General features: G+C 49.8%; 1 protein-coding gene across 1 annotated transcript in view; it reads right to left on the reverse strand.

Annotated features, from left to right (window-relative positions):
- NTN1 (netrin 1) overlaps nt 1-12874 on the reverse strand; it is a 207451-nt gene extending 194577 nt beyond the window's left edge. Inside the window, exon 1 of the mRNA XM_036896158.2 lies at nt 12696-12874. The gene's annotated coding sequence lies outside the window, so the exon portion shown is untranslated. The remainder of the gene's footprint in view (nt 1-12695) is intronic.
- Between the last annotated feature and the right edge of the window lie 1283 nt (nt 12875-14157).

The raw sequence follows: 14157 nt of genomic DNA on the forward strand, positions 1-14157 counted from the left end.
GCAGTTAGGAGCACATGCTTTACAGCCAGAGTAAATTGGCTTTGTAAAAGGGGGACAGGACAGCAATATTTACCTCATAGGGTTGAGAACATCAAATCAGTTAACACATGAATATTATAGTGCATAACATGTATACATAGGTATGTTCTTATAGCCTATATGAATATACTTTCACATATATGTATATGTACATACATAAAGCCAGGCACATAGTAAGTGGATGGAGAAATGTTAGTTGCTAATATTAAATTGCTAGATCTTTAAAGAAATTTAGAATTATTTAAAGAAGAACATTTAATGACAGAGTAAAATGCCTGTGATGTTATAAAATGAAAAAAGCAAATTACAAAACACTATGCCCCCCCCCAAATACTATGTACAATATGTTATCATTTTGGGGTTTTCTTAGAGTCTGCATAAAAAGACAATATTGTTAATTCTGGTTACCTCTGGATAGTGAGATTACAGGTGATCTTTATCTTTGCTTCTATGTTCTTGATTTTGTATAGCAAGAATGAGAGCTAAGAGAAGAAAGAAAAACCAGAAACGAAGACAAAGTAGAGATACAAATAAAACAAACATGTACCCTGGAATGCCCTATTCACCTCCTGTGGGTGGGCCACAAATTTGTCCCTAAGCTTTCTTGCAGCCAAAATGAAAAGGAGACCGTGTCAGTTACACAATTCCCAGTGTCCATGAGATAAAAACAGACCTATTACTCAAGGGAATTACAACTATTCTTGGTACTAAAATCAGACAGGAATTTCTCCTGGGGGGCCTCATAAAAGGAACACAATGTGAGATAATGAGCAAACATCCTCAACAATATCCGCTAACATTTTAGCGGATGGGCAGTGTCTGTGATGGCCCAGTGTAAGCTGATAGCATTGCACCAAAACACAAGCCAGAAAAGACAGTCTAACAAGGACGGGTCTCAAAGAGGCCAGTTGGTGCCCAGCTCACTACCCACCCACCCCACTTGGGTCTGTTTTGGGGTATTTACAGCACTGGCTTGCCCAGTGCTCTCCATGGCTTCCTCCTGCTATGTTGCTTCTGTCCCATTCTGATGGATCTTGCATGGCAGCAAATTTGAAACTGCACTTCCTGGAGTGCTGCTATTCTACAATGCCAGCTGAGCTTAGGCCAATGATCTTGGGGGCTGGGGGCACCCTCTACTTTTGTTGTGGTCAGTTAGGTCTAATCTTATCTTCATTAGTAGTTCCTGAAGGAAAGGACTTTCACCTTGTATCCTGCAGGTCCAGAAAAATGTCACTTCTACAGTTGGTCCAAGTCCAGTCCCCACACAACAGCCCAGACCATGGCTCTGCCTAGTTAAATGTTTGGAATCAGCCCTTCTGTCATCCCTCAGTTTTTATCTCTTCTAGGCAAAATGTTCCCAGTTCTTTTAATGACATCTCAGCGGACACTGTTTTCTGACCACTCTGTTGCCTCTCCCATTGCCCTGTAATTTGTCAGTGTCCCTTCCTAAAACATGCTGCCTTTTGAGGGGGACGAATGAAAAAAACAGATGTCCAAGTGTTGTGAGAGCATCTCAAAGTGGGGGTTATAAATATATACCCGAAAATGCATGTCAGGCCCTGAGCTGCAGGATCCGCAGTGCAAACTGGCGTTCAAAACACAACTGTGTGGCTCTTGGGTGAGAAAGCAAATTCCCAGGTGTCTCCACAAGAAATGCATCAGGAAGGGAAACCACCATTCTTGGAGCCCACCCTTACCTGGGAAGCCTGAGGATCACTCTAGGAAGAGGGGAATGTGGCAGTTGGAAGAAAATTTAGAAGTACTCAGAGTAGGAGGGAAACCAGTAAACTCAGATGTCCTGGAAACCAATGGGCAAGTATCAAGGAAGGAGGGGTGGTGAACAGTGTCACATGCATTCAAGGTCAAGATAAAAAGAAACAAGACCTTTGGATTAAACTACAAGTCATGGTAACCTTGACTAGCTGTGACAGAGGAGTGGTAGGGACAGAAGCCAGAAGGCCTCAGGTTATGGAGTGAATGGTAAGTGTGAAAGTGGAGATAGTGAGTGTAGACAACTTTCACGAAGTGTGAAAAGAAGTGGTAGGAAAGAGATAGGGTGATAGGAAGGTGACATGGGATTGAGGGAGTTGCGATGTTTATTGTTGTTGATAAGATAAGGCTATTTGAACATGCCTAAATGTTAATAGGAAAGAGCAAAAGGAGAGAGGAGGTTGAAGACAGATAAGCCTAGTCTTGTAAAACTGGTGGTCAGACAGTCTGAAAGCTGCTCTTTTTTTAATGGAGTAGGAAGTAACACCATCTGCTGAGAGTGAAGGAGTCAGTGGGGCCATGGGAGGTGTGAGGATAGGTGAGGAGCTTGACTGGGTTATTTTGGAGAAGAGGAGAATGCTTGCCAGACAGAACTCAAGGTTCTGATCAGGTTAGGGACCATCTGTGAGAAAGAATGCCAACCAGCAAAGTCACCGGATACCCCCCTCCCCACCTCCCAGCAGTGCTCAGCAGCCCCTGTGCAGACCTGGAGAAAGAGGAATGGGTGGAGTGATCTAGAGTGGAAGGGTTTTTTCCAGGACGTAGGACAGGACAAGGGGAAGAGGGTGGCTGACACGGTGGACCATGAATGCAAAGCTGAAGAGAGAAGGAAGGGAAGACAGAACACAGATGGAAGAGGAAATAGAGAGGCCAGGGGTCTAGAGCTGTTCAGTACAGTAGCCAATAACCACATGAAGCACTTTCAATCGAATTGAGTAAGAATTAGATTTCAAGCCCAGCACCAATAAAGAACATTCCCATCATCACAGCAAGTCCTATCGGACAGAGCTGGTCTAGAGGACTCAGGGAGATAGAAGGAGATGTGGTGGAGGATCACTGAGGACACTGTGGTCCCAAACTGGATGTCTGAGTTGAAAAGTCTGGGGGAGGGGCACCTTGGGTGATGAGAAGGCCCGCTGAGAGTGAGAGGTGGGTGGGTTCTGCAGGGAGACGGAGGTGATGGTGAGTGAGGATAAGAAGGTCAGGGTGCCAGGTGGGCTGCCCACCTGGGTCTCCCAGACTTTCAGGACCAGCATCAGGGCTTGAGGCAGAGGTAAAGACTGAGCCAAGTGCTGATGTCTTCAAAGAAAGAGAAGAGTGACCTCCTCCTAGAGGAGGAGATTCCAAGGATGAGACAGGGAAGGTGGAATAGCTGTGCAGTTCTGGCCTTGAAGGAGCAGGGTGGCAGTGGTGTTTTAGTAAAGCTAAAAGGAGCACTGGGGACCAAAGAGGACAACAGTTCCTCGGTCCTGGGCCATGGGGATGTGCAGTGGGGGAGAATAGCACTACTGACAAGGGCTGCAGTGTGAGTGGGGCCCCCAGGGAGGGCCAGGCTGGGGGGTAAGCAGGAAGATGGTGGAGAGCAGTCAGTGAACAGCCTGAGGGTGTAAGGGGGGCATATCCCAAGGACGGGGGGCACTAGACAGCACAAGCTACTGGTTTTCGAGGAAGGAGGACAGGAAGAAAGGAAGGGCTTAAGAGAAATGAGATGACCCAGGGGCCTTCATCTTGGGCATGATTAAGGGTTTTATTTCTAAATCAAGCATTTATATAATGCTTACTGTATGTCAAGCATGCTTTATTAATCATTAACTCATTTATAACAACCTCATCAGTTGGGTATATTATTGCCTCCATTTCCAGAAGAGGAAACTGAGACCCAGAGAAGTAATTTGCTGAAGATCACATCACTGGTAAGCAGAGAAGCAGGGATTTTAACTAAAATGGTCTGGTTCCAGTGTTTGGAGCTCTTAGTGCCTATGGCCAAGCCACGCTTGGCTAACTAGAAATGTCCCTACATAAACAGGTCTCAGCCATCTTAGACAAGGGAAGGGATTCAGGTTGACCAGAAGTATGAGCTGTGACTTGGCTTGACTGTGCTTCTGAATATGTCTGGTTGGGTTAAGAGGACAGGCATTAAATGATTTGGTTCCCAGGACTCCCAACATGGGCTGGGAGTTGTAGCAGCAGAGGAAACTGATCTGGGCATCTGGCCTCTCCACAGGGGCCAGCGTGGCCTGGATTGATTGTTTCTCTTTCAGAAAAAGAAAAATTTGATTTAGACAAGCCCTCGTTCCAATGCACCACTTACTAATTGTGTGACCATGAGTAAATTCCTTTACCCATCTGAGCCTCAGTTTTCTCACTGTGAAATGGGGTCACCACACTTACCTTAGAGGCTTATCAGGGTGATTAAATACATGTACCTGAAAGAAGCTGGCACAGAGTAGGTGCTCCTGTATATGATAGTTTAGGGTGGTTTTGTTTTTTGTTTTTTTAATACTCACGATCCTCAGATTTAGCTCCTAGATTGCTCACCCTGGAAGAATTAAGGGCATCTTCTCATTTCAAGTCTTCTAGAGCCCAGCTTCTCTGATCAGCCTCAGGGAGGATTGCTCAAGCGATTCCCAGGTTCCTCCAAGGAAATGAGACAGTTCTGGGGAAGGTTTAAAGCATCGATGAACAGGCCTATATAGTATGTAGGGTTCCTGAAGCTTTATTCGTTTCTTCAGTGTTGTGAATCTGCAGCTGCAGCTCAGCCTTCCCCTAATGCAGGCTTCTTGGCTCAGGATTCAGGAGTTGGACATAGAAACCCATACAAACCCCAAATCCACCCATTCCTTTAATCTACCAGAGCTCTTTGAAGGGGTGAACATGCCTGTGGATAAGGGGAACTAGCAGATGTAATTTATTTTCATTTGCAAAAAGCTTTTGACAAGGTCCCACCCTGAATGCCATTAAAATAAAGAAAATTGGTCACCATGGGGGAAGCTTTGTCATGGATGGAAGACTGGCCTTGGAAGAAGAAACAAAGGGTATGAATAAAAGGATGGTCTCCTAGTGGAGGAAAAGGGGGGCCTCTGAGCTCAGGGTTGGGGTTCAGCTCATTTAATATGTACACAAAATCTGAAGGCGGGAGTCCCCTCAGTGAAACCTCAGAGTTTAGCAGTGGCCCTGGAGTGGTGCCAATAGAAAAGGGATGAACTGTAAAGTCTCAAGAGGTTGTGTGAATGGGCCAAGAAACAGACAGGTTGAGTAGAAGGTGATGTATTTGGGGAGAAATAACCTGAAATATTCATAGAGGGTGAAAGGTAATCACTTACAGGTGAAAAATACTTCTTTAGGACTCAAATACAAACTGTTTCCTTAAAATTATTTCTCCAGAGAGATGCTATTGGCATTTGGGCTGGAAAATTTGTCACTGGTAGAACATTCCTGCCCACTACAGAACATTTAGCATCCCTGATCCCTGTCCACTAAATGGCAGTAGGTCCCACCCCTCACACATACCAGTCATGACGACAACTGAAACATGGCTCCTCAATTTACATATTCCCCATAGACGAACACTCCCCCACCCCCACACACATTCTGTCCACTTGAAATGTAGCCTAATGTACTACTAAGGCCAAAAAATAAAATAAAACAAAACACTACACATATTCTCAGAAAGAGAACTGGAAATAAAATGGGATGCATTTCTGTTTAGGATCTTCTGGGGAGTTCTAATGATCGTATCTCAAAATGCTTGAGGTGGAGATGGCCCAGGCAAGAGCAATTTGATTATGATAAGTGTAGGAACACAAATAAAGCAGAGGTAGGGACACAGAGAGTGCCAGGAAGGGAGGTGGATTTTTAGACAAGATACCTGTGGGAGTCACGGCCTCCCTAAGAAGGATCCAGGAGAGCAGTTAAACGATGAAGGGAGCTGTGGGATTATGGTGAGGCAGGGAGGGACCATGCATTTCGGGCAGAGGAAACAGCAACTGCAAAGGTCCAGAGGCAGAGCTTGGCATGTGTAAGCAACCGGAAGGAGGCTGGCTTGGTGGGGTTTGGTGAGCTAGATGGGGAAGTGGTAGGAGGGGAGTTGGGAGAGGTAGGTACAGGCCAGGAAATACAGGCTTTGCAGACTCTGATGAGGAATTTGAACTTTCAGAGTCCATCCTGGGTACCTCCAGCTGCTCTTCCCATAGCTCTTAATACCATATTGTTTTTCTGACTAATCTATGTGCTTCTTCAGGGAGAACCTATGTCTTTTCCCCCTGAGTCCCCTGTGTTTAACAGACTGCCTGGCACAGAATAGGAGTGCACCAAAAATTCATTAAATCAATCAACTAAAGACCACAGATTATGAACAATCGATGATGGCGACCAGCTGTGGTAGGCTGAAAAAATGCTACCCAAAAAGATATGCATGTCTTCATCCCTGGAGTCTGTGAATGTCACCGTACATGGCAAAAAAAAAAAAAGGGTCTTTGCAGATGCATTGAAGTTAAGGATCTTGAGATGAAAAGGTCACTGTGGATTAACAGAGAGGCTCCAAATGCTATCACAGGTGTCCTTATAAGAGAGAGGCAAAGGGGGGTGTGATAAGATAGAAGAGGAGAAGGTCATGTGAAGACAGAAGCAGAAATTAGGAAGGTGCAGCCTCCAGCCAAGGAAGCTCAGCAGCCTTGAGAAACTGAGAGACAAGGAGCCCGTCCTCCTCCAGAGCCCTGGAGGGAGCACAGCCCTTCAGTTCAAACCAGCGGTACTGATCTCAAACTTCTGGCCTCCAGACTTGCGAGAGAATACATTTCTATTGTTCTAAGCACCAGGTTTGTGGGGATTTGTTACAGTGGCTGAGAAACCTAGTAAGTCAACAAATCCTAAAATGCCAAAATTAAGAGTCCCCAAATCTTACAAGGCAAGCTTAGGGTGCATGAAAGGAATAAAAAGAGGACTGCTAACCCTCTGGTCTTGAAATGATCCTGAAGTCTTCCTATGGGTCTTCTTCTCAAGAACAGTGACCACATCTCCCTGTGCTGTACCTCCCACAATGCTGAGTTCGGTGCCTTTGGCATAAGCTTATTAGGGGATTGTAAACCCCCTCTTCTAGAGGCCAGGGTAGCACTACCCTTTACGACTCAGAACAGTCCAGAAGTTAAGTGAGCAGTCTCTGTGCATGAGAGAAGAGTAGCCCTAGTATCAGGGGCTTAATCCACAGAGAAGGCAGAAGTTCTTCACTTATGAGTGTTTGTAAGCTGAGGCCAGGCATCCTCTGTGCTCCCAGGGTCACAGAGACTCCCATTTAGGATCCTTGGGGGAATGGGTGACCGCTGGACATGGTTACATGGAGAAGTGACTGCTGATAGTAGAATCTGTCCCAACCCCCACCCAGGGATTGAGGCCAGGTCCACCCAAATTCCCCAGGCCATCACTGTGTTAGAGCCCAGAGGAGAATAGGACACTGAGTGTCCATACAGTGTCCCCAGCTTACAAGTGAGGAAACTGAGGCAGGAAGACTGAGCAGATTTTCCCAAAAGCTGATGTTCTTAAAGATGGCAGAGAGTCATCAAAATAGGTTGTGCCATTCAACCACACCTTGGGAACACCCGCTCAATTGGATCCTGCTAACTTAGGTGGGAAAAAAAATCATGATTTTGATGGAAAAATGTTTTTCATGAAAAATTACTACAAAAATAGTTTCTATGCTTAAAGAAGTAAGCTTCTATTAACTGCAGAAAATCAACTATGTGGAATGGTTATTTTACCCAAATGTCAGTAACATGAGATATTAGCATGTCACACAGGGAGCAAATTTAGGGAACTTAATTCCAAGAGGTGGTATAGGATGAAAGGAGACATGAATGATTGATTCCAAACAGATTGGGTGAGTGTGTGGATTATTCAACCATTATAAGGTATTAAAGGAAAGCAGGATGTCAGGGGAAGGAGGGGACCTCTCTCTCACCAATGCTAACATCAGACAAGGAGCGCCATCACACTAGCCCCCAGAATGATGCCAGAAACTGGGTGCACACTGGTTGGGCATGACCCAGCCTAGGGAGCTACTTCCTAGCCCCGGGTGAACACCAAGTTGTGAGGTCCCCCAGAGAGCCCAGGTTCCCAGCCCTGTCTGCAGGGAGCAGCTTGGGGGATCAGCAGGGCGGTGCGGGCCCAAAAAGACCACTTGGACTGTGCCCCAGTCATACACACTCCCTGACCTTTACACCCCTGTGATAGTGGATGCTAGGGACTAAATGATTATGTCCCCCACCTCCCAATTCATATGTTGAAGTTCTAATCCCCAGTGTGATGGTATTAGGAGGTGGGGCTGTGGGAGGTGATTAGGTCATAAAAGTGTGCCCTCTTGATGGTGTGAGGGCTCTAAGTGAGCCCTCTAAGAAGATCTGTGAGAGTCCTGATCTCTCTCTCTCTATCATGTAAGGGCACAGCAAGAAGGTGGCTGTCTGCAAACCAGGAAGAGAGCATTCACCAGGAAGTAAACCAGCAGCACCTTGGTCTAACTTCCCAGCCTCCAGAACTGTGAGAAATAAATGTTTGTTGCTCAAGCCACCCAGTCTGTGGTATTCTGCTATAGCAGCCTGAACTGACTATAAGGTAGTGGGCAAGTCATTTCACCTCTCTGAACATCAACTCCACCTTCTGGAAAAATGTGGAGACTATTAGTATCTGTCGCCTCCCTAACCCACTTTCTTTCCTTCCATTTCTTCCATGCATCTCAGGAGTACTGAGTAAAAAACATAAGAAAGTACACTGAGCTGTCCAAAGCCCTTAAACAAATATACTTTTTAAAACATTGTGTGGAACCAGTTAACCCAGTGTCGTAAGCATCACCATGGTTACCACAGGGCCACCACCCTCTTGAGAGGATGACAAACTGCCCAGGGCAGCTGGAGAGTATGCATGGGACAGTGACAGCTAGCACTACAGAAAGACTGGACTTTGGTGTCAATAGTACTTTACTAATTACTAATTAATAATAAGTCAATGAGCATGAGTAATAAATATCAATAAAGTATCCACTTCAGCTTGGGGTCAGCTAGATCCCTCAAGAGTAGAGTCTATAATCACAACCATAAACACATCACACACAGTCATGGTGATAATCACAACCACAGTTACAGTCATAATCACAACGACAATGACAGCTCACATTTGTAGAACACCGGCTTGCTATCAGGTGCTCTCTGGGAACTGGTATATGTTGCGTCTCAGTCGGGGGACCTGTGGAGGTGATGGTGGTGGTAGAGAGGCTGGAAGTGAATTGTGAGAAGTTTCTCAATGAAGACAGGGCGGGGTGGGGTGGAGGGATTGGAGTGGGTAATGCACACCTAGCACAGAGCTTGGCTTAAAGACCCTCAAAAATGTTGCTAAATGAATACAGGGGAGCCAGGCAGTGCATCCATATGTAAGGAACAGGGGTTTCTTGGTGTCCAGGAGCACATCTGGGATTGAGGATAGTGGGTCTAATTCAGCTGTGCACCCCTGAACCTCTGTGCCCCATCAGTTCACCATCCGCACAAAGATGACGCACACTGCAGGTCATGTCAGCCTTGCTCTAAAACCCAGATGATCCTTGGCCCCCAAACCTCCTAATTTGTGACACACACACTGCATCTCCTAGCTCCAGAGTGGGAACCAGCCCCTTTCAGTGGGAGCCAAGGACCTTCCCCAGGCTGGTGCCCTCACCCTGGATCCAAAGAGCTCAGAAGACAGCTGCCTCCTGCCTGGGCCCCTTCAGCTAAGATCTGATTTTCTCATCATCTGGATAGTCTCAGCGACTCGCAGCAAAGGGATGAACCAGGCTGACCTTTCTGGAGGTTTGTTTAAAGCAGAACAATGTTTGTCTTGTCCAAACACTATGAATTACTCCAGAGAATCCTGCCCAGTTTTACAATCCGCAGCTACAAACGGCTTACATAAATAGGGACTCATCCCCTCCCCTGCCCTCCAACTCCAAAAAGCTTCTCCTTCCCCCATCCTCTTTCTTCCACTCTTGTAGCCCTTCTCCTGCCCCCTCCCCTTCACATCTTCTCTCCCCTGATCTCCAGAGCAGTGAAGGGGCAGGTGCTGGGTATTCCGGGCCACCGCTGCACCTGGGTTATTGCTGGCATGATTGCCTGCGGCAGACTGCTCTGTCCCAGGTGTGGGCAGGGTTTGCCTTGGTAAAGGAGGACCTCTGGGCATACTGGTACTGTGTGGGGCCTGCAGTGCACAGTGTCAGGTCCACCTGTGAAAGTGTGTCGATCAAAGTTAGCGCCTAGGTTTGGGGGCTCGAGGTCCAGTTAGTCTATGGCCCACTTAGACAATTCCTCATTCAGTAGGGTGCTTACCTCACCTACAGCTGCTCTGTCATAGGCTGCACATTCAGCGAATCCTGAGGTATATCTCCTAGAAATAGCCCCCACCCACAATGGGCCTCCAGTGGGGATAGGAGTCAATAAAGGCTGCTCTGTTGATTAAATATGAGCACAGAATGCAAGCAGAGCTCAGGGTCCTGGAAAGATGGGGCTTCTGGGGAAACAGCCCAGTTTGGCCTGCATTCCCCTATAGTGCCTATACCATCTATGTCAAAATGCTTTAGGAAGCTTGTTTAAAATGTAGATTTCTGGGCCCCAGGCCTAGGGAAGCTCTCTGGGGGTGGGGCGGGGGCTGATACCCAGACCTGAGATTCTCACTACTCTGCTGTGAAATCCACTCTAGTCCAAGTCTTCTGATTAACTAGCTGGAGGACACCAGCAAGGCCTTTCAGATCTCCGTATCACCATCTGTACAATGACCCTCAAATCTTTGAAAGGCCTCTTCCAGCTCTTAGAATGTATGGTTTCAAGGACAGCTGGATACTAGAACCCAGAGGCAGCAAGGGTGGGTGGAAGCAGCCTGGAAAAAACTGGGGGAGTCATTAGCACTCCAAGGAGAGGTGTTGGTGAAGCCTTGGAGAGATGCCAGCAGGCGATGCGGTTGGACTGGAGGCTGGGGGTGTGAGTGGTGTGAAGAATCCTTTCACTGAGGGCCCTGCACTGGGAGCCAAATGTGATCTCACTTCATCCTGGCTTTGCAGACAAGGAAACTGAGACTCAGAAGGCAGGAGTGACTTGCACTGAGATTCCATCCCCTACACACCCTGGGACACCTATCTGGCCATTCCAGACACGCCCCTTCCAGCCAGCTGCTTCCCTGTGATTCCAGCCTTTCAACCCAGCTGAGGTTCGACCTTAGAGCATACTTCCCTCTCTTTCTGCGATGGGAGCGTCCCACTGGGCGGAAGGGCCCAGGGCCAAATCGGCTCTGCCAGGTGGACACACAGTGAGTCCCGAAGGCAGGAAAATCAAGTGCCTAAAGCGTCACCCTGGGTGAGCCAAGCCCTCCCCGCCCTTCCGGAGACTCCACTGCTGGCTGGGTCATTGTCCGTGCGCGGTCCGCTGGGTTGGGGCTGCGGCTGCAGTGCAGAATCTTGCTTCGTCAGAGGGGAGGGCGCGCCGCCAGGGAAAGGCCCCAGCTGTCAGAGCTCCTAGACCATTTGCGCCCAATGCTCAGTGCGACCCCGGGCCCAGAAGAGGTCAGATAAAGCCGCCGTCACCCGCTCAGCTGATGCCCCCCAGGCAGACCCTAGGCTCCAGGCAGGAGTGGCAAGCGGGAGGCCGCGGAGGGCACGGTATCACCTCCCCAGCCCACAGGCAGAGGAGCTCATTTGGCTCTCGGAATTAAACGTCTAGTGAGGGTCGGGACTGCACCAGCGGGCCCCGCTTCTACGATCTGGGCTTGTACACTAGATTCCACGTACAACTGGGGAGATCCAGAAGCTTGCTGTGTGACCTCGGGCACGCTGCGGACAGCTCTGGGCCGCGGGCCCTCCACTATTGCGAACCGCGAAGTTTTAGACGGATGCTCCCCAAGCCCCAGCTCCAACGTCCGCGCCTTGAATTAGCCGCGCCTCCCTCTAGTTCAGCATTTGATTTTCTAGCCAAGCTCTTTGTCCCCGGCGGCCTTAGCCCAAGCCCCCTGCTTCCCTGTTTCCCCTCGGCCCCCACCTGGGTCTCGGTCTCACCCGACTTTCCCGTCGGAGGCGCTCGAGTGAGCGATTCCCGGGAGCCGAGGCGAGGCCGGCGGGTCCGCGGCGCGGGCCGGGGCTGTATGGAAATGGCCAGAGAAGCCGGCGGGCGCGGCGGCGATTTATTCTGGGAGTGACAGCCCCTTTGAGCGCTCAGCGAATGGCATTTTCTGTCTGTGAAAGCCTTTCTTCCCACCTCTGTTCAGATTAGCCCGGGGGATGAATGCGCCCATTATCCAGCCCGCTGACCATTCTGAAACGCCAAATTAATTACTAAGCACTGAATCAGGCGCCGGGGCCGGGGCACTGGGAGGTGTGAAAATAGCGAGCGGCTGGAGATGGGGAACCGAGGGGTGCAGGACCGAGAGGCCGGGCGGGGTGGCCCGGGGCGCGGCGGTGCTGGGCGGGCTTGGCCGGCCGCCGAGCGCGACCTGCCGGCGTGACCCGGCACGACCGCGGGGCGAGCGGGCTGCCAGGGACCCCGGCGGGCAGGAAGGCGCTGAGCCGGGGTCGCGGCCGCGGCAGGTTGGTGCTCGGCGGGACCGCGGCCAGAGCGCGCCAAGTGCGCAGCGCGCGGGCCAAGGCTGGGGCGTGCGCCGCGCGGGTGCCTCTCGCCAAAGCATCCCGGGGAAGGCGGCCCCGGACGGCCCCGGCCCCCCGCCACCCCGGCCCAGCGCTGCGCCGCTCGCGCCGCTCCCGCCGCCCTCCAAGGCCTTCAACAAACTTGGGCGCCGCCCTCCAACCGCAGCCCAAGCCCGAGCTTCCCAAGCGCGGGCCGGCCCGGGACCGCCCACCGTGCCGCGACTCCGGCTCTGCGTGCTGCACTTACCTCCCGAGGCGCCGAGCACGGCGAGCTCCCGGCGGCTCCCGCTGGAGTGCGCTGGGCGCGGGAGAGCGCGCGCCCCCAAGGCTCTTCCCCAGGACTCCGCCAGGTGGTGTCAGGCCGGCCGGCCTCCGCGGCTCCTCTGCCCGCGGCCACCCTGCTTCCCGGCCCGCCCCGGGCACAGCCCCAGCCGCTCGCCCCCACCCCGCTCCCTGCGGCGCCCGCGCTGGCGGAGCTGAGCCCGAGGCGCCGGAGGACAGGATGGGTATGACTGGGTCGCAGGAGTGCGTGAGAGGCCACCCATCCTCCCCGCTCCAGCTTTGGTTGGCCTAGGGGTTGGAGTAATCTGTTTTTTGACCGAGAGTTGGGGGAGGAGCGGCGGGGAGGAGGAGAGGGTTGGAAAGTGTTCAAAGACGTGCGATTATGTCTTCACTGCCTTCACCTCGGGACGCGCCCCAAGTCCGCGCCGAAGTGGCCCTCCAGCCCTTGATCCAAGATGGCGATCTCACGCCACTCCTGGTCACTACAGCCCCCACCAAAGCGATAAAATAGAGAACTGTCTCCACTTAAAACTAGGGAAAAGTGTCATTCACACTCCAGAAACAGAAAAGTTTAAGAGGACCCGAGGGAAGGTTGAAGGAACTCTAGTTCATCAGGCGAGAAGCAGGAGTAGGCCTGGGAGGGCTTAGAGCAAGTGTGTCCCGCGTGCGCCCCCTCCATGCTCTGGGTGTTGGGTCTGGTCACCAGCAGCCGGCAGCAGGGAAGCCTCCGCGGAACTCACCGTGGCCACAGAGCACAGATTTGCAGGCATCAATTAGTATTCTAGCTTCAGGCCATCATTCAAATTTTACATCGTGCATCTTTATCAAAAATTATTTTTTGACATTTACATTCATTTCAAATGGCGTGAATAACTCAGTTTTTTCTGTCTTCATTGTTTACTATTTTTTTTATATAAACGTCTTCCTCATTCCCGAGTTCCTTATTTTAATTTCTCACACAAACTGAAATGCTACTTTGAGTAACCCTTGGGGGAAGGGCTTGGGGGTGCCAGACATCCAAGGATGTCTCTCTGTTCACTTACACTAGTTATGATGCTAGTTAGATATAGGATCCTATAGGATGTAGGATACATAACCTTTTATTTACATTTACAATTCAGCAAAACTGGGATGTTGTTAGCAGTGAACAGGGAAGTGAATGGAAAGTGCCTACTTTGCTATGTAGCTAAGACATGAACATAGTTATTTGTGACTATCAGTTATTAGTTATTAGTTCCCGTCTTCTGGGTTGTATAGTTGCAGAAACTTCTCCTAGGTTTTAGAAAGTAACATCAGACCCCTTTCTCTTTTTTTTTGGCTATCTGGCTTTAGCTTTCTTTACTTTCTTAAAAGAAAAAAATATGTACCAATTCTGCCTCCTTTACAAATTGTGACCTTAGGTGAGTCACTTTTCTCTTCACCTTCAT

The sequence above is a fragment of the Manis pentadactyla genome, chromosome 4, assembly GCF_030020395.1.
Source record: "Manis pentadactyla isolate mManPen7 chromosome 4, mManPen7.hap1, whole genome shotgun sequence".
Taxonomy (NCBI): Eukaryota; Metazoa; Chordata; class Mammalia; order Pholidota; family Manidae; genus Manis; species Manis pentadactyla.